The 20,129-nt window shown below is 34.0% G+C and overlaps 3 pseudogenes; all 3 read left to right on the top strand.

Moving 5' to 3' along the window:
* Positions 1–1,285: 1,285 nt before the first annotated feature.
* On the top strand, positions 1,286–2,083 carry LOC105179171 (adenylate isopentenyltransferase 5, chloroplastic pseudogene; annotated as a pseudogene).
* Positions 2,084–2,109: 26 nt separating this feature from the next.
* On the top strand, positions 2,110–4,072 carry LOC105179172 (adenylate isopentenyltransferase 5, chloroplastic pseudogene; annotated as a pseudogene).
* Positions 4,073–12,194: 8,122 nt separating this feature from the next.
* LOC148786620 (adenylate isopentenyltransferase 5, chloroplastic pseudogene) lies at positions 12,195–13,069 on the top strand (annotated as a pseudogene).
* Positions 13,070–20,129: the final 7,060 nt, after the last annotated feature.

The raw sequence follows: 20,129 nt of genomic DNA, 5'->3' as shown, positions 1-20,129 counted from the left end.
CATGTTAACGTTTATGATATTTATAAAAGCCTATTAATCATTGCTATATTCTTGAATATTAACAAGGAATAAGTCGTGTGATTAATTTCTGTAACATATAATGAAGAATTCATGTAAAATAATTCAGGAAACTGATTTACTGCTGCATACAATAGCGTTATTACAAAACTAAAACAAAATAAAATAAAATATATGGATGCAATCAGTATCATCAACGGATGGATACTACAACTTAATTACTTTCATATTAATTATGGACCACAAAATGTCCAAACATGAATCAATTGCATATAGTAACAATTACAAGAATATTATAATTAACATTAAGCATTTGCTCCAATTAAATTTCAGTAAATCTAAAGAATAGATAAAATCTGTAGACCAGATTTATTAACATTTAATTAATAAAGATTTTGTCATTATAATATATGTTGTTTCATATATAGTAGGTTCACGAATTAATGATAATACTTAAACTCACTCGATTTTGCTCAAAAGCAAATCCTACGTAAGATATGGATAATTACTAATTACTTCGTCATTATCTTTTAAGTTTTCATAATTTTTTTCTCATTCGATATAGTAAAATTACTCATTATACATCCCAAGAATAATTTTTTTACAAAAACTAATTATCGATGGATTTATTGCATCTCTTGTGATACCTACACGGTGTAGATTTTGACATCTTAATTATGATTAGTATTTGTATTATGTTTTGACGCCACCTTCGCAATAATTACTAATTCTTTCCTATAAAGTAAATACAATAAAAAATACAGTAATTTGGACAGAGCCTTGCTCATGATTTATTTCAATTGTTATATAGTAAGTGGATAGGGTTAGGGGTGAAGTTATTACTATGCATGGCTTAATTTGTTCCACATTGTGTGTAAGTATGTATGTATCAATACTCCCCTACATATCCTATGTTTCTTCATGTTTCAAACAATTGTCTAGGTAATTTCTTTGACATCAATGAAACTTTTTTGTGATTCTCTCTAGAGCCCACAAATGTTTGAAGTTTTTCTAGAAACAAATCCTTTTGAAAAAGAGAAATTAATCCAAGAATTAAAAAGGGCTTGTCTCTCTATGATAGATAGATATTCTAAAATTGTAGATTGTATTTGGTACATGTTTTGCTTGTTTTCTTTGAGAGAATTCTAACACGTGGCCTTTTTCTTTTTTTTTTTATTTGTGTGAGGAAATTGACTGGTGTTAAAAAAAGTAAAAGTAATTACCAATTAGAATAGCGATCTCCTCCTGGAAGTCAGCACAATCCAGCATGACGAACTTTTCAGTTGGGGGCATGATGATCAAGCACCAAGGGAAGGTTAAGGTGGTGGTGGTATTGGGTGTCACTCGCACAAGCAAATCTCGCCTGGCGATAGACCTGGCCACCCGTCTAGGGGCAGAGGTCATAAACTCGATTAAAATTTAGGTCTACAAGGGCCTAGACATAGTATCGAATAAGGTGAGCAATGAGGAATGCCGCGGTGTGCCACACCATTTGCTCGGAATCATTGATCCGGAGGTGGATTTCACTGTACATGATTTTGTGCATCATTCGTTGCTGGCTGTTGATGCCATCGTACAAAAGAATCGCTTGCCAATCATTGCTAGAGGGTCCAATTCCTTCATATAGGCACTTGTGAATGACGATACTGAGTTTCCCTTCAAGTAGTAGTGTTGCTTTCTCTTGATGGACGTGGCGATCCCGGTCTTGCATTCGTACGTGTCGAAAAGGGTTGATCAAATGGTGGATACCGGGTTTGTGGAGGAGGGTAAGGCCTTTTTTGACCCAAAAAATCATGACTACGATTATGGGATTAGGCATGCCATTGGGGTTCCCGAGATGGATGAGTTCTTCAGGAGTGAGGGTCTTGTCGACGGTGAAACTAGGGCTAAGCTTCTTAAGGCAGCTATTGATGAAATTAAGATGCACACTTGCAAATTAGCTTGCCGTTAAGTTCAAAAGATTTTGAGGATGAGGGAGGAATTCGGGTGGCAAATCCATCGATTGGACGCCACAAATGTATTCCTTCGACGTGGTGGAGATGCCAATGAAATAGCGTTATTATAAAGCTAAAACAAAATAAAATAAAATAAATGGATGCAATCAGTATCATAAATGCATGAATACTGCAACTTAATTACTTTCATATTAATCATGGACCACAAAATGTCCAAATACATGAATCAATTGGATATAGTAACAATTACAAGAATAGTATAATTAACATTCTGAATTTGCTCCAATTAAATTTCAGTATATCGAAAGAAGAGATAAAATCTGTAGACCAGATTTATTAACGTTCAATTAATATAGATTTTGTTATTATAATATATGTTTTTTTCCATATTAGTAGGTTGACGAATTAATGAGAATACTTAAACTCACTCGATTTTACTCAAAAGCAAATCCTACGTAAGATATGGAAAATCACTAAGTACTTCGTCATTATATTTTAATTTCTCATAATTTTTTTCTCATTTGATATAGTAAAATTACTTACTATCCATCCCAAGAATAATTTTTTTACAAAAAATAATTATGGATGGATTTATTGCATCTCTTATGGTACCTGAACGGTGTAGATTTTGACATCTTAATTATGATTAGTATTTTTATTATCTTTTGACGACAACTTCGCAATAATTAATGATTCTTTTCCTATTTTATAAATATAGGAAAAAATACAGTAATTTGGAAAGAGCTTTGCTCATGATTTATTTGATTTGTTATATAGTAAGTGGATAGGGTTAGGGGTGAAGTTATTACCATGCATGGCTTGATTTGTTCCACATAGTGTGTAAGTATGTATGTATAAATACCCCCCTACACATCCTATGTTTCTTCATGTTTCAAACAATTGTCTAGGTGATTTCTTTCACACCAGTGAAACTTGTTCGTAATTCTCTCTAGAGCCCACAAATGTTTGAAGTTTTTCTTGAAACAAATCCTTTTGAAGAATAGAACTTAATCCAAGAATTGAAAAGGGCTTGTCTCTCTATGATAGATAGATACTCTAAAATTGTAGATTGTATTTGGTCAATGTTTTGTTTATTTTGTTGGAGAGAATTCTAACACTTGGCCTTTTTCCTTTTTTTTTTATTTTTGTGATAAAATTGACAGGTGTTAGAAAAAGTAAAAGTAATTACCAATTAGAATGTCGATCTCCTCCTGGAAGCCGACACAATCCAGCATGACGAACTTTTCAGTTGGGGGCATGACGAACAAGCACCAAGGGAAGGTAAGTGGTGGTGGTGTTGGATGCCACTGGAACAGGCAAATCAAGCCTGGCGACAGACCTAGCCACCCGTTTCGGGACAGAGGTCATTAACTCGAAAAAAATTCAGGTGTACAAGGGCCATTAAATAGTAACCAATAAGGTTAGCATTGAAGAATGTCGCGGCATGCCACACCATTTGCTTTGGATCATTGATCCCGACGTGGATTTCACTGTACATGATTTTGTGCATCATGCATTTTTGGCTGTCAGTCATTGCTGGAGGGTCCAATTCCTTCTTAGAGGCACTTCTCAATGACGACACTGAGTTTCTCTCCAAGTTCTAATGTTGCTTTATCTGGATGGATGTGGCGATCCCGATTTTGTATTCATACGTGTTGAAAAGGGTTGATCAGATGGTGGATAGTAGGTTGGTGGAGGAGGGTATGGCATTTTTTGACCCAAAAATTCGTGACTATGATTATGGGATTAGGCATGCCATTGGGGTCCCCGAGATGGAGGTGTTCTTTCGGAGCGAGGGTCTTGTCGATGGTGAAACTATGGCTGAGCTTCTTAAGGCAGCTATTGATGAAATTAAGACGAACTCTTGCAAATTAGCTTGCCCTCAATTTGAAAAGATTTTGAGGATGACGGAGGAATTCGAGTGGCAGATCCATCGATTAAACACCACAAAGGTATACCTTCGACGTGGTGGACATGCCAATGAAGCATGGGACAAATTGGTGCTGGAGCCTCGTATGAACATTGTGGCAAACATAGATCCGAAACCAACTGTAGGTACTCCATCCAATGCCATTGAAGTAGCTACTGCAAACAACTAGTGGATCGGAAGATTCTTGGTGGCATCATGGTTTGTGTTGGTCGGTTTTTGGATGGGTAAACGGATGGTGGTCTTTGGATGAATCGTTCGATGAATTGTTCTAGGTTGCTAGATTTGTAAGAACTTACATTATGTTGTTAGATATGAGTAAACATAAGAAGGAGGAATTGTAATGGCATTTTGTGGTTTTGATAATGAAATTGAAAGCCTCAAATTTGAAGCTTTTGTGCATTTTGTGTTATGTTGATAAAGAATTCTGGTAATAAATTTTAAGAATGAAACTGAAAGCCTAAAATTGCAGTTGTTAATTAATTTAGTAATAGAATAAAAATGAAAATAAATTTTCAGCCATTTCTCCACCCTTTTCAACAATATAATGAATTTCCAGCAACATTTCCGCATCCTTTTCAGCCATATCTGCACCTTTTTCAACAATATAAGGAATTTTCAGCATTATAATGAAAATGAAAACATTTATTTCTGCACCATTTTCAACATGTCAATAAGGAACATTCATTTCATACTAACATCAACAATTTACAACATCCTGTCCACAATTTACAGCCTGTCTTCACAAAAAACATGAACATCCATTTACAACATTTCTTCAACAACAACCTGTCCACAGAACCCCCTAACTCATAACATATGCAATCACAACTTATTCCTCAAGTTTCTCAAGTACCTTGAGATTACAAACAAAAAATATTTCAATCAAAATACAAAAGTACTTAAACAAAAGGTGAATTCCTCCCATCTGTCTTCTTGCCTTTGTGTCCATTGTCCTTTGATTGTGATAACACATTGTTCGATCGTGATAATGTAACATACTTCTTTCCATCCTTCTCCAAAAATGTACATATTGACAGAAGAGATTTGGTCTCTGGTTGTAAAGGTTGTTTTGGAAATACCTCCTATCTCGCTATCCATCGTGGTAAAGCTCTAATATTAACTTTTGGGAATGATGGTTGCACATGACTTGGTTGAGTTAGTGGAGGTGGCCTAGAGCTTTGAGCTGCATCTTCTTGTTGGGATGTGGAAGACTTGTATGAGGACTTCCATGGTTTTTTGTGTGCAACTTTTTGTTTATACCTAGGTGGCTTGAATGGTTTGGGTATTACCTATAAGGAGAATGAAATAAACTGAATAAGTGAATGATAAACAAAATTCTTGAAATTACTTGAGAATTACTTACTGAAGCTGCAGTTTGTTGGCCTGTATGATGGACTACAGTACTTGAAAGCTCTTCTTCCTTCATGCCTTGAAAAGATAGTCCATATCAAGTATTAGATGATGTATAATTAAAATGGAATGTATGGGTGTTGAAGTTTTCTTACCACAGACTTGTTCTACTTAAATGCATCAGCTTTAGTCATCTCGTCAGCTGAAATTTATTCTTCGAATCCTGCAAAAAAGTTATTAAGTAATAATGAATGGCAACTTAAAATGGATTGGATACTGATGTTTCTTACCATAGAGTTGTCTCTCTGAAACGCAGCATTTTTAGTCAAAATGTCCTTGTCACCTGCTTTCTTTTCAACCTGCAACAAAATCAGATTTAGATAAGTATGAAATCAACATACACAAATCAGATTTATGTATTCAGTCTTACCCTTCTTTTCTTGCTTGCATGAGCCTCTTTTTCTTGACTAAATGCATCAGTGACTTGTGTATCTTCGTCCAGGTTCTTCAATGGAAATTTTTGGGCATTGTGTTTCTCCTTACCGCATTTGCTGCACTTGACAGTTTTCTGCACTCTTTTCAACCTGTTCTGCGGTTTCCCCTTACCATTTTTCTTCTACTTTGACACTATCTCATCAGGTTTCCTCTTTCTAGATTTTGGAGGCCTACCAGCCCCTCTACAAAAGATTGGTGGCAAAAGATGGATGAATTGTGTAGCAGTCCACAATTCTCTACCAACCATAAGTATAATTACAGTCTTGTAAACCTTCTTATAAGATGCCACACTATAGCACTCATTCACATACATAATAGGATCATCATCTTTACATAATATGGCACTACAAGCATGTTTACATAGGATGCCATTCAAATCCCATTTCCTACAAGAACAACTTCTCTTGTCCAAATCAACTCAATGTTGTGAACCATCAAAACAGTTTAATTGATGATGAGATGAATCAGCCTTTATGGGAATGCAATCTGTGGACTTTTCAATATTTTTCTCTACAATTTTCAGAATCCTAGGACATATAACACCAATCAACTTCAGTTTTGCCCTATCGCTGTTCTCCTGCAATCTTCTCATTAAATACTCTCTGATCCATTCAAGCATAGTGACAATAAGCTTCTCCCTAGCCTCCAAAATGTTCGAGTTAAATGTTTCACAAAAACTATTCAATAAAACATCACATCTAATATCAGTTGTGAAGTGTGATCTAGTCCACTGTGTTGGGGGTTTATCATCAAACCACTCTATAGCAGTTTTATCAAGTACTGACATTTGTTTCATACACAATCTAAATTCATTATGGGTAGTAGCCATTGCAGCCTTCCACAAACAGTTTTTAAATGCCAAACCCCTGAAACCTGCATTCTTCAAGTTAGAATGTAGATGTCTTACACAAAACCTATTATCTGAAGCAGGAAACACGTCCTCAAATGCTTGAACTAACCCCTTTTGCTTATCAAATATGAAGCACCACTGATCATCTCTAACCACCCCCAAATTAGATTTCAGAAGTCTTAAAAATCACTCCCAAATAGCCCTCATTTCTTTTCCATCAATAACATATGCAACAGGATAAATATTTTTATTCAGATCAATGCCTACTGTTGTTAACAGAACACCCCAAAAAAGACCATTTAAATGACATCCATCAACACCTACCACCTGTCTACACCCTCCATTAACCCCATTTTTCAAGGCACCAAAATACACATAAAATATATTGAATTTCTGATCAGTATCTAACCCTACCACACAATGGAGGCTGGGTTAGATTTCAGCAATTCATGTGCATAATCTTGCATCATTGAATACTGTACCTCAGGAGCACCCTCTATTGATTTTAGTGCCTTTCTTTTAGCTCTATACGCTTGTTCTAGTGATACGTTGACTCTTAAATCCTGAATGACATCAACCCTAAAACCCTTGACATTTATTTTTGAATCACTTCTGAATTTTTTAATGTACTTCTCTTCAAGCCAGTTTGACTTTAAATTTTAAACATGATAGTCCCTTCCACAAGTGTGATTGGAATTGCATTCTCTTATCTGAAATGTGCATTCATCAGCCACTTTGTTTGTATTTATCCTCCACTGACAATCTTCCTTAGCACATCTAGCATACATTTTGTTCTTATCATTCTTGGTGAATTTCAAATGCCTTCTTGATTTTATTGCATGACTGTGAATGGAATTTCTAAATTCAGATTTAGTCCTGAAGATCATACCTAATTCAAAGGTAGTAATCATATTGTTCCACAGGATTGAAAATAATATTTAGCTGTCTTGTTTCGTCATCATCATACCCTTTTTCACTTTGAAAGCCATCCTCGCTCCCAGACAGGTCTTCTTCTCCCTCTTCGTTGCTACCCTTGTCATGTTCATTGTTTGTTTCTTTCTTTTCTTTCATATTAGTTTCTTCAACCTCTCTATCTATTTGTTTTTCCAGAGCCTCTTCATCAATGCAGTCTCCTCTTTTTGGAGTATTCATCTCGTCATTTCTCAAATCATAGTCACTATCTTGAAAGAATTCAGATTCTTTCAAATTTTCACTCTCTTTAGTTAACCGACGCTCCTGAGTTTGTGTACTACATTCACCAACCTGACTACCCATAACATTTCCATCAACTTTGACATATATACGATTTCTTTTTTAGGAGCAATACAAATACACACATCAAACAAACATCATCATTATTTACTTTGTAATACACATCTCCAAGCTTTGTGAAATATGTCCTATTACCAAATAACCCACCTCACTAGCCATTTCATTCAGTTTTGAAATAGACATTTCATAAACATCCTCATAATCAAATTTGTACATTACATTCCCCCAAAAATGTAATGTAATGGTTGCTAACATAGTGTCATTAATATCTGAAAGAAAACAAAAGGAACACAAACAAACAAACATAAAACAGAATAAGTTAAAATTCATACAAAAAAACAAAACAGAACAAGTCATAGCAGAACAAGTTAATAAGTTAAAAAGTTTAACCACAGAAAAATTCATAAAAAATCATACAAAAAAAGAAAACATAATGGAGACATTTACACATAATTTCTGAAAATGAACACATTTACACGCACATGGACGACATAAAATATTCAGCAGACAGACAGGAAAAAAATCCGTCCATTGTTCCTTTCAAGACAATAACAACACAATGGGACCATAGTGTTGGAGATTTCGAAACAAAAACACTATGGACCACTTTTATTTTTTGGGACCACAAAAATCCAACATTTCACGCTAAAAGCGAAATTTTTTGAAAACATAGAAAATTTACCGTACGGAGGTTGAAGAAAATCGTTAGACTCAAGATTCTAAAGTGGCATTACTTCAATCGGGTTTCTTTCTCCTCAATCGACGATCAATTATTTGTGGGAGTTGAGAGAAAGGTTTTTAGGGTTCTTTCGATATTGGCGAATTGCAATTTGCGGGTGAATTTTTAGTGCATTTGTGTTCCAACTTTGTTTTTTAACTCCTCAGTTTTTTACATTGTTGCCACATCATTACTTTTTTCCACGTGTCAGGCCATGTGTGCTGCTGACTATGAAATTTTTGCCCAGTTGTCCTAATTTTCCCGCCTAAAACCACGTCATTTCCCACGCAAGCTCCTACGTGTTGAACTTGCGCACGGGGATGTCGGAACCCTAAGCCCCAAATCTCTCCGCCGCGTTTTTTGATAATTTTAGTCGGAAGGACCAAAATTACCAAAAAATCAATACTTACAGGAATAAAATTGCCACTCCTGTAGTTACAATCCCAATTCTGCCACACCCCCATACTTACGGGACCTATTTTGCAATTTTGCCTGAGAATTATTTTGAAATATAAACCAACTCATATAAACTTAAAGCTCATGTCAGTACAATTAATATGATCAAGAATAGTTGCAAATTATCTTACTTATAAATGTGAATATATTAATGATGTTTGTATCAATAAAGTTGAATATAGTATTGTGCGATCATATCTATACCAAGTAAAAATTCATGTCCAATCTATTTATTATGATCATCAAGTGAAAAATTGTGTACGTGCAATTAATGTGGTCTACCAAACAAGTTATTATGTTGATCCTGTCTAAAATCAATGTCCGTACAATTATGGTACAACCATTATGTGATGCTTTTAGTAGCAAAATATATATGTACCTCTTACATATGAACAATTAGTAGGATTAATAAAATTATATGTTCCTACTGATATTCTGAGTTAAAATTCATGGTGGTACAATTAGTATGAAAGCATGAATATTCAATGCTTTGATCAACGAAATATTTAAGTAATCCTATTTATACCAATTAAAGCTCATGTCCGTGTGATTAGCATGATCAACAAAAATAATCCTATTTGCAACTAGTTAAAGCTTGTCGATACATTTAGTACGATCAGCAAAAGATGTAATCCCTACTTGTTATAATTTGTAGCCCAATGACTTATTAAAAGGCCAACCTTGGCAGCACAGTTACCTGGCCCACTTGACAGCCCACAACCGACCCGGTGACCCGACCCATCCTATCTACCAACTCATATCACATCCGTAACCCTAAATCTCACTTTCCTTCTTCTTTGTTTTTTCTGCGCCATCTACTTCCTCTCCTCGCCAAATTCTCTCTGTGATTTTCTTCCTTCTCTACTCCGGGAGCCATGGCCACTTTCCTAAACCAATCTAATGGCTTTAGGAAAGCCACCAAGATTTTTCTTCTCTACCACAGTTTTCACCCCTTTAAATAGGGGATTCTCCCTTTCGGCTAAAACATGAATCAAGTTATTTACCTAATTCACCATACACCAAAGTTCTTTGCGAAATATTGAGTTGGGGTCTTTGTGACCATGTGATACTGCATTCTGAGTGATCGGAGTTGTGGTTGGGTTCTTGGTTTGTGGAGTTATCGTGAGTCAGTTCATTGTGGAAACGGTGCCTTGTGACCCTATTCCTTTATCGAGATATTGGATCTGGCTACTTTGAGCCTGTTAATCACTATACTGTTGATTTAATTATTTTATTTTTTCTTTCATTTTTTATTATCATTTAAGATGTATATTGGCCTGTAATAATCTTAAGTAGTTTGGTACTCCAATTTTTGTAACAGTTGGATAGGTTTTTCTTGTGATTTCCACTATACAGTACTCAAACTAAATTAATACTCACTTCCATATGAGTATGATCAACGAAGGAGGTAAACCGTACTCAAACTAAATTTATACTTACTTCCATATGATGCTTATACATATGTATGAACAAAATTTATAATTTTGATAATTTTAGTAATTTATACTAACTGCTCGAACACTAGTTTAATTGGTGTAAGAAGAGAAAATAAATTTTGTTCGTACATATGTAGAAGCATCATGTGGAAGTAAGTATTAATTTAGTTTGAGTACGGATTACATCCTTCGTTGATCATACTCATATGGAAGTGAGTATTAATTTTGTTTGAGTATGGATTACATCTTTTGTTGATCGTACTAAATGTATCGGCAAGTTTTAACTAGTCGCAAATAGGATTATATGTATTTCTTGTAGATGTGCATAGGGAAAAATTATATCAAATTGTTCGCGATTATATTTGAGATTGATGAATACATGTATAATGCGAATATATTAATATAAGACGACTAACACGAATTGTGATCGCATGTTAACGTTTATGATATCTATAAAAGCATATTAATCATTGTTATATTCTTGAATATTAACGAGGAATAAGTTGTGTGATTAATTCCTGTAACATATAATGAAGAATTCATGTGAAATAATTCAGGAAATTGATTTACTGTTGCATACAATAGCGTTATTACAAAACTAAAACAAAATAAAATAAAATAAATGGATGCAATGAGTATCATCAATGAATGGATACTGCAACTTAATTACTTTCATATTAATCATGGACCACAAAATGTCCAAATACATGAATCAATTGCATATAGTAACAATTACAAGAATAGTATAATTAACATTCAGAATTTGCTCCAATTAAATTTCAGTAAATCAAAATAAGAGATAAAATTTGTAGACAAGATTTATTAACGTTCAATTAATTTAGATTTTTTCATTATAAAATATGGTTTTTCATCTATAGTAGGTTAACGAATTAATGAGAATACTTAAACTCACTCGATTTTAATCAAAAGCAAATCCTACGTAGGATATGGATAACCACTAAGTACTTCGGCATTATCTTTTAATTTCTCATAATTGTTTACTCATTCGATATAGTAAAATTACTCATTATACATCCCAATAATAATTTTTTCACAAAAAATAGTTATCGATGGATTAATTGCATCTCTTATGTTACCTGCACGGTGTAGATTTTGGCATGTTAATTATGATTAGTATTTGTATTATCTTTTGACGACAGCTTCGCAATAATTAATGATTCTTTACCTATTTTTTAAATAGAGTAAAAAATACAATAATTTGGACAGAGCCTTGCTCATGATTTATTTGAATTTTTATATAGTAAGTGGATAGGGTTAGGCTAAATTTATTACTATGAATGGCTTGATTTGTTCCACATTGTGCGTAAGTATGTATGTATAAATACACCCCTACACATCCTATGTTTCTTCATGTTTCCAACAATTGTCTAGGTAATTTCATTCACATGAATGGAACTTGTTCGTGATTCTCTCTAGAGTCCACAAATGTTTGAAGTTTTTCTTCAAACAAATCCTTTTGAATAAGAAAATTTAATCCAAGAATGGAAAAGGGCTTGTCTCTCTATGATAGATAGATATTCTAAAATAGTAGATTGTATTTTGAACATGTCTTGTTTGTTTTGTTTGAGAGAATTTTAACACATGGCCTTTTTCTTTTTTTTATTTGTGTGGTGAAATTGACAGTTGTTAAAAACATTAAAAGTAATTACCAAATAGCATGTCGATCTCCTCATGGAAGCCAGCACAATCTAGCATGACGAACTTTTCAGTTGGGGGCATGATGAACAAGCACCAAGGGAAGGATAAGGTGGTGGTGGTATTCGGTGCCATTGGCACAAGCAAATCGCTCCTGGTGATAGACCTGGCCACCCGTTTCAGGGCAGAGGTCATCAACTCGGACAATATTCAGGTGTACAAGGGCCTAAGCATAGTAACCAATAACGTGAGCAATGAGGAATGCCGCGGCGTTCCACACCATTTGCTCGGAATCATTGATCCCAAGGTGGATTTCACTGTGCAGCATGCATTGTTGGCTACTGATGCCATCATACAAAAGAATCAGTTGCCAATCATTGCTGAAGGGTCCAATTCATTCATATAGGCACTTGTCAATGACGACACTGTGTTTCTCTCCAAGTACGAGTGTTGCTTTCTCTGGATGGAAGTGGCGATCCCGATCTTGCTTACGTACGTGTCGAAAAGGGTGGATAGTGGATTGGTGGAGGAGGGTAAGACATTTTTTTACCCAAAAATTCGTGAGTATGATTATGGCATTAGGCGTGCCATTGGGGTCCCCGAGATGGATGAGTTCTTCAGGAGTGCGGGTCTTGTCAATGGTGATGTTAGGGATAAGCTTCTTAAGGCAGCTAATGATGAAATTAAGATGAATACTTGCAAAGTTGAAAAGATTTTGAGGATGAGGGAGGAATTCGGTGGCAGATGCATCGGTTGAATGCCACAGAGGTATTCCTTCGACGTGGTGGAGATGCCAATGAAGCATGGGAGAAATTGGTGCTGGAGCCTAGTACGAACATTGTGGCTCGTTTCATTTGCAAAGAAAACATAGATCCAAAACCGACTGTCGGTACTCCATCCAATGCCATTGCACTAGCTAATACAAACAACTAGTGGATCAGAAGATTCTTGGTGAGCTTCGGAGTTTCAAAACTCTCAGTTTGGAATGATTACTACTCTTCATTTATGACGTATATGTTCGTGAATCCCATGTGAAACAAAGGAATATGATGTCACGAGAGCCGAACCCCAAAGCTCACCAAGGACTACATAGTGAGATTCTTCTCGATCATCTTACCAAAAACCCGCATCATATCATTTGAATTAATAATAATTATGCCTGTAATCTCCGTTTCACATTGTATGTTAGAGATATCATTAGTACTTTTTGGAAAATACATGTATTTTTAAGTTATTAATGAATGCCTGTACATTTATTTCTATTAAAGTCCCATGATGATTGCGTGCAATGACACATGCGCCCGGATCTAACTTATTATACTTCCCAATAAATTTGTCCGAAATTTCAAATCTTTTCCAAAAACATGACATGAACGTTGGATATATTTTGAAGTTTTTTAATCCTATGTGTCACAAGAAATGACTTGATAGTAATATTGGGCGTTTTTTGTGAGATGGCAAGGTGATATGGCAACAAATAAACAAACTTTCAAATATTTGCTAAAAAAATCATTAAACCCTAGTCCACCCACTTACTAATTACCAACTATTGCCATTTTAAACTACCTATGTCAATTGTTAATAATTTGCAAGAACTTTTACATATAATTCCTAATTTAAAATATAAAATATCTATTCATATATCTAACAAGTATGTAAAGAAAAATGTATTCTTTATATATTTTATGTTTTTATATGAGTATGGTCAACGATGGATGTAATCCGTACTCAAACTAAATTAATTCTCTACTTATACCAATTAAACTCGTGTTCGAGCTGTTAGTGTGATCATTAAAATGTTCAATCCTACTTATGTCTATAGGAAAAAATAAAGTTTCAGTCTTGTTATTTATGAGGGGGTGTCATTTTTTATCCTACACAAATTATGAAAATTAATTTTTACGAGACTAAAATTATCAAAATTATAAAATTATACAGTTCAAATTACTATCAATAAAATATAAGTGAAAATACTATGGGTGTTTGGTGTGTATATATGTACATATATATCCAGAGTTCTTGAATAAAGTTGAAAATAAAATCAAATTATTCGCGATTGCATTTGAGGTTGATGAATAAATGTGTGATACGAATATATTAGTATAAGATGACTAATACGAATTGTGATTGCATGTTAACATTTACAATATCTATAGAAACATATTAATAATGCTATATTCTTGAATACGAACAAGGAATTAGTTGTGTGATTAATTCTTGTAGAATTTATCAAAGTTAATAAAACTCATATACGTACATTTATGGTGTTTCCATCAACGAAATATTGAGTCCTAGTTACCAATTAAAACTTTGTTTTTAGAATCAGGCAATATTGCAAAATTGATCCTGTAACTATGGGGGGCTGGCAGAATTGAGATTGTAACTACAGGACTTGCAATTTTAGACCTTTAAGTACTTATTGTTTTAGCAATTTTGGTGAAAACGCGGTGGAGAGATTTGGGGCTTAGGGTTCCGACGTTCATGTGCGCAAGTTAAACACGTAGGAGCTTGCGCCGCGAATGATGTGGCTAATGACGTGGCTTTAGGCAGGAAAAAGAGCTCTTCTTCGCACTTTTTTCACCGTATGCAAGAGCTCTCTCTCTCTTTCATTTTTGCTGGTGCAAATGAAGTTGCAGGTAAAGAAAAACAGCGAAAATGTCTTCTTTATCGTCGCGCAATTACTTCACCACTGTGGTAAACTGATTTTGTGGCATTAGGACTCCATTGAGAACCTCTTGGTCCAATGACAATCTCGGAAGAAGGTTTTATTCTTGCGCAAATTATAAGGTAAGAATTAAAGTTTAAGTTTAAGTTCTGTAAATGTTGGCTTATTTTTTGTTCAATTACAGAGTGTAGGATGTCCATTTTTTACATGGGATGATCCACCTATGTGTGCTAGAGTTTTGTGTGTCATACCCAGTTTGCATCGCAAGCTTCAAACAATGGAAACCAAAGCAAAACCACTGAAGAAGAAGATATTTTGGCTTAAAGTTTGCTTGGTGACATCATGGCTTGTGTTGGTCGGTTTTGGATGGGTCAACGGATGGTAGTCTTTGGACGAATCGTTCCAGGTTGCTAGATTTGTAGGGACTTACATTATGTTGTTAGATATGGGTAAAGATAAGATGGAGGAATTATAATGGCATTTTGTGGTTTTGATAATGAAATTGGAATCCTCCAATTTGAAGCTTTTGTGAATTAATTAATTGAGTAATGGAAAAAAAATGAAAATAAATTTTCACTTATTTCTGCATCATTTTCAACAATATAAGGAATCTTCAGCAATATTTCTGCACCCATTTAAACAATATAAGGAATTTTCAGCAATATAATAAAAATGAAAATATTGATTTCTACACCATTTTCAACATTCATTTCATACTAACATCAACAATTTACTACATCCTATCCACAATTTACAGCCCGTCTTCACAAAAAACATGAACATCCATTTACAACATTTCTTCAACAACAACTTGTCCACAAAATCCCCCTAATTCATAACATATGCAATCAGAACTGATTCCTCAAGTTTCAAACTAAATTAATACTCACATCTATAATAGTACGATCAACGAAGGATGTAATCCGTACCCAAACTAAATTAATACTTACTTCCGTATCATACATCTAAATACGTACGAACAAAATTTATTATCTCTAGTTATACCAATTAAACTCGTGCTCGAGCAATTAGTGTGATCATTAAAATGTTAAATCGTACATATGTGTATAAGGATAAAAATACAATTTCTGTCTTGTAATTTATGAGGGTGTGCCATTTTTTATCCTACACGGATTATGAAATTAGTTATTACAAGACCAAATTATCAAAATTATAAAATTATAGAATTAAAATTACTAAAATAATTACTGTTATCAATAAAATATATGTAAAAATAATATGGGTGTGTAGGTGTGTATGTATGTACACATATATATCCGGAGTTCTTGAATAAAGTTGAAAATTAGATCAAATTATTCGCGATTGCATTTCAGGTTGATGAATAAATGTATAATATAAATATATTAGTATAAGACGACTAACACGAATTGTGATTGCATGTTAACATTTATGATACCTATAGAAGCGTATTAATCATTGCTATATTCTTGAATATGAATGAGGAATAAGTTGTGTGATTAATTCTTCTAACATTTATCTAAGTTAATAAAAGTCATATACGTACATTTATGGTGCTCCCATCAATGAAATATTAAGTCCTAGTTACAAATTAAAACTTTGTTTCTAGAATTTTTGTGAAATATAATCCAACTCATATTAATTTACAGCTCTTATCAGTACAATTAATATGATCAAGAATAGTTGCAAATTATCATAATAATAAATGTGAATATATTAATGATGTTTGTATCAAAAAAGTATAATATAGTCTTTTGCGATCCTATCTATGGAAAGTAAAAATTCATGTCTCATGTATTTATTATGATCATCAAGTGAAAAATCGTGTACGTGCAATTACTGTGGTCTATAAAAGATGTTATTATGTTGATCCAGTCTAAAACCAATGTCCGTACAATTAGTGTACAAGCATTATGTGATGCTTTTACTAACGAAATATATATGTAGCTTTGTGTATATGAACAATTAGTATGATCAACAAAATGATGTACTCCTATTGATATATTGAGTTAAAATTCATGGCGGTACAATTAGTATGAAAGCATTAATATTGAATGCTTTCATCAACGAAATATATATGTGATCCTATTTATACCAATTATAACTCATGTTCGTGTGATTAGCATGATCAAAAGGAAATATATATAATCCTATTTGCAACTAGTTAAAACTTGCTGATACATTTAGTATGATCAACAAAAGATGTAATCCCCACTCAAACTAAATTAATACTCACTTCCATATGAGTATGATCAACGAAGGATGTAATCCGTACTCAAACTAAATTAATACTTACTTCCATATGATGCTTCTACGTATGTACTAACAAAATTTATTATCTCTACTTATACCAATTAAACTAGTGTTCGAGTTGTTAATGTGATCATTAAAATGTTAAATCCTACTTATGTTTATAGGTATAAAAATACAGTTTCTGTCTTGTAATTTATGAGGGGGTGTCATTTTTTTTCTACACAAATTATGAAAATTAGTTTTTACAACACTAAAATTATTAAAATTATAAAATTAACAGAATTGAAATTACTAAAATAATTAACTTTATCAATAAAATATAAGTAAAAATACTATGGGAGTGTAGGTGGATATATATGTACACATATATATCCGGAGTTCTTGAATAAAGTGGAAAATTAAATCAAATTATTCGCGATTGGATTTGAGGTTAATGAATAAATGTGTAACACGAATATATTAGTATAAGACGATTAACACGGATTGTGATTGCATGTTAACATTTATGATATCTATAGACGCGTATGTATCATCGCTATATTCTTGAATATGAACGAGGGATAAAATGTGTGAATAATTCTTGTAACATTTATCTAAGTTAATAAACCTCATATATGTACCTTTATGATGCTCCCATCAAAGAAATATTTAGTTGTAGTTACCAATTAAAACTTTGTTTTTAGAATTAGGAAAAATTTCAAAATTGGTCCCGTAAGTATGGGGGTGGTAGAATTGGGATTGTAACTACAGTATTGGCAATTTTAGTCCTGTAAGTATTGAATTTTTTGCAATTTTTGTCCTTCTGACCAAAATTTCCGAAAAACGCGGTGGACAGATTTGGGACTTAGGGTTCCGAAGTCCATGTGCGCAACTTAAACAAGTAGTGGCGAATGACGTGGCTTTAGGCGGGAAAAAGAGCCCCTCTTCCCACTATTTTCACCATATGTAAGAGCTCTCTCTCTCTCTTTCATTTTTGCTACTGCAAATGAAGTTGCAGGTGAAGAAAAATAGCGAAAAATGTCTTTTTTTTCGTCGAGCAATTACTCCACCATTGTGGTAAACTACTTTTGTGGTATTAGGGCTCCATTGAGAACTTCTTGGACCAATGACAACCCCAGAATAAGGTTTTTATTCTTGCGCAAATTATAAGGTAAAAATTGGAGTTTCAGTTTAAGTTTTGTAGATGTTGGCTTATTTTTTGTTCAATTGCAGAGTGGAGTATGTCGATTTTTACATGGGACGACCCACCTATGTGTGCTAGAGCTTTGTGTGTCATACCCAGTTTGCATAGCAAGCTTCAAGCAACGGAAACCGAAGTAAAACTGCTGAAGAAGAAGATATTTTGGCTTAAAGTTTGCAACGGATGGTGGTCTTTGATGAATCGTTCGATTTATCGTTTCAGGTTGCTAGATATATAGGGACATACATTATGTTTTTAGATATGGGTAAACGTAACATGGAGGAATTGTAATGGCATTTTGTGATTTTGATAATCAAATTGAACGCCTCAAATTTGAAGATTTTTTGAATTATGTGCTATGTTGTTAAAGAATTCTGTCAATGAATTTTAAGAATGAAACTAAAAGCCTAAAATTGCAGTTGTTAATTAATTTAGTAATAAAATAAAAATAAAAATGAATTTTCAGCCATTTCTGCACCCTTTTCAACAATATAAGGAATTTTTAGCAACATTACTGCACCATTTTCAGCCATTTCTGCACCCTTTTCAACAATATAAGGAATTTTCAGCAGTATAATGAAAATGAAAACATTCATTTCTACACCATTTTCAACATCTTAATCAGAAACATTCATTTCATACTAACATCAACAATTTACAACATCCTATCCACAATTTACAGCCTGTCTTCACAAAAAAGATGAACATCCATTTACAACATTTTTTCAACAACAACCTGTCCACAAAACCCCCTAATTCATAACATGTGCAATCAGAACTGATTCCTCAAGTTTCTCAAGTATCTTGAGATTACAAACTGTAAAGAAACCATGGTGATAACATCTGCAATAGAAGCCTAGCTGCGGAAACTCTGCTGAAGAAGTTAGCCGTTGTAGGAAGTCACACTTGTAGTCCCACCCATTTGCCTTTGACAGGAGATTGCGCTTTTATTTTTCTTTACACTTTCTTTAGCTCAGTTTACTCTGAAAAGCGCATTGGCGCTTCTATAATTCATTAACGACTTTCTTTAGGGAAGAAAGAAGAAGCGTGTTGGTTATGGCAGTTAGAGTATAAACGTGTATATATATCTGCACTTTCTTGTTCTTCAAAACAAAAAAGGACAAAGCATTCCTTTACAGAAATTTTGTGAGCTAAGTTCTTTTACTTTCACCTCTGATTCATTTTGCTATCTCTCCAAATGAGTTCCTACTCTATCATTGCTTCCTCTCGAAATTTTACATGGTATTAGATCCATCTTTGATGGTCTTTGATTTATCTGATAAAGAAATCCAAAACCTCATGGATTATTGAAATTCAAGAATTGTGCACAAGAAACAAGATATGGCTGAGGCTCAGAGATCTTGAAGCTGTAACCTGGAGACAACCCCGGTTTGAGCGTTGTCACTACCTTACTCGATGGCTCGAACTTTCTTTCTTGGAGTAGATCCATCAAACTGGCTCTAAGAGCTAAAATAAAGATCAGCTTCATTAATGGGGATGGACAGAAACCACAAGAAAATACAAAAGACCTTGAATGATGGATTAGAATAGATTGCATGGTGTTTTCGTGGATTCTAAATTCCATTTCAAATGAAGTTCTTGAAACTTTCATGTATACCAATACATCTAGAGACTTTTGGGTGGAGCTGGAAAACAGATTTGGACAAAGTAATGGTCCTCTGGAATATCAGTTGAAAAAGGAATTGGCCTCCACTTCTCAAGGATCTATGACAGTGTTAACATATTTTGCAAGATTGAAGACGCTTTGGGACGAACTGGCGTGTATCACACGAACAACTAAGTGCACATGTGAAGCAGCCAAAGAAACTGCAGAAATCAAGATTCATGATCAAGTCATTCAAATCCTCATGGGATTCAATGAAGTGTATGATCATGTCAGAGGACAAATTCTTACA

This window comes from Sesamum indicum, linkage group LG10 (assembly GCF_026168435.1).
Source record: "Sesamum indicum cultivar Baizhima isolate 11 linkage group LG10, ASM2616843v1, whole genome shotgun sequence".
Lineage (NCBI taxonomy): Eukaryota > Viridiplantae > Streptophyta > Magnoliopsida > Lamiales > Pedaliaceae > Sesamum > Sesamum indicum.
Note: the sequence above shows the minus strand (reverse complement) of the source record. Positions and strands in the feature narration are given on the sequence as shown.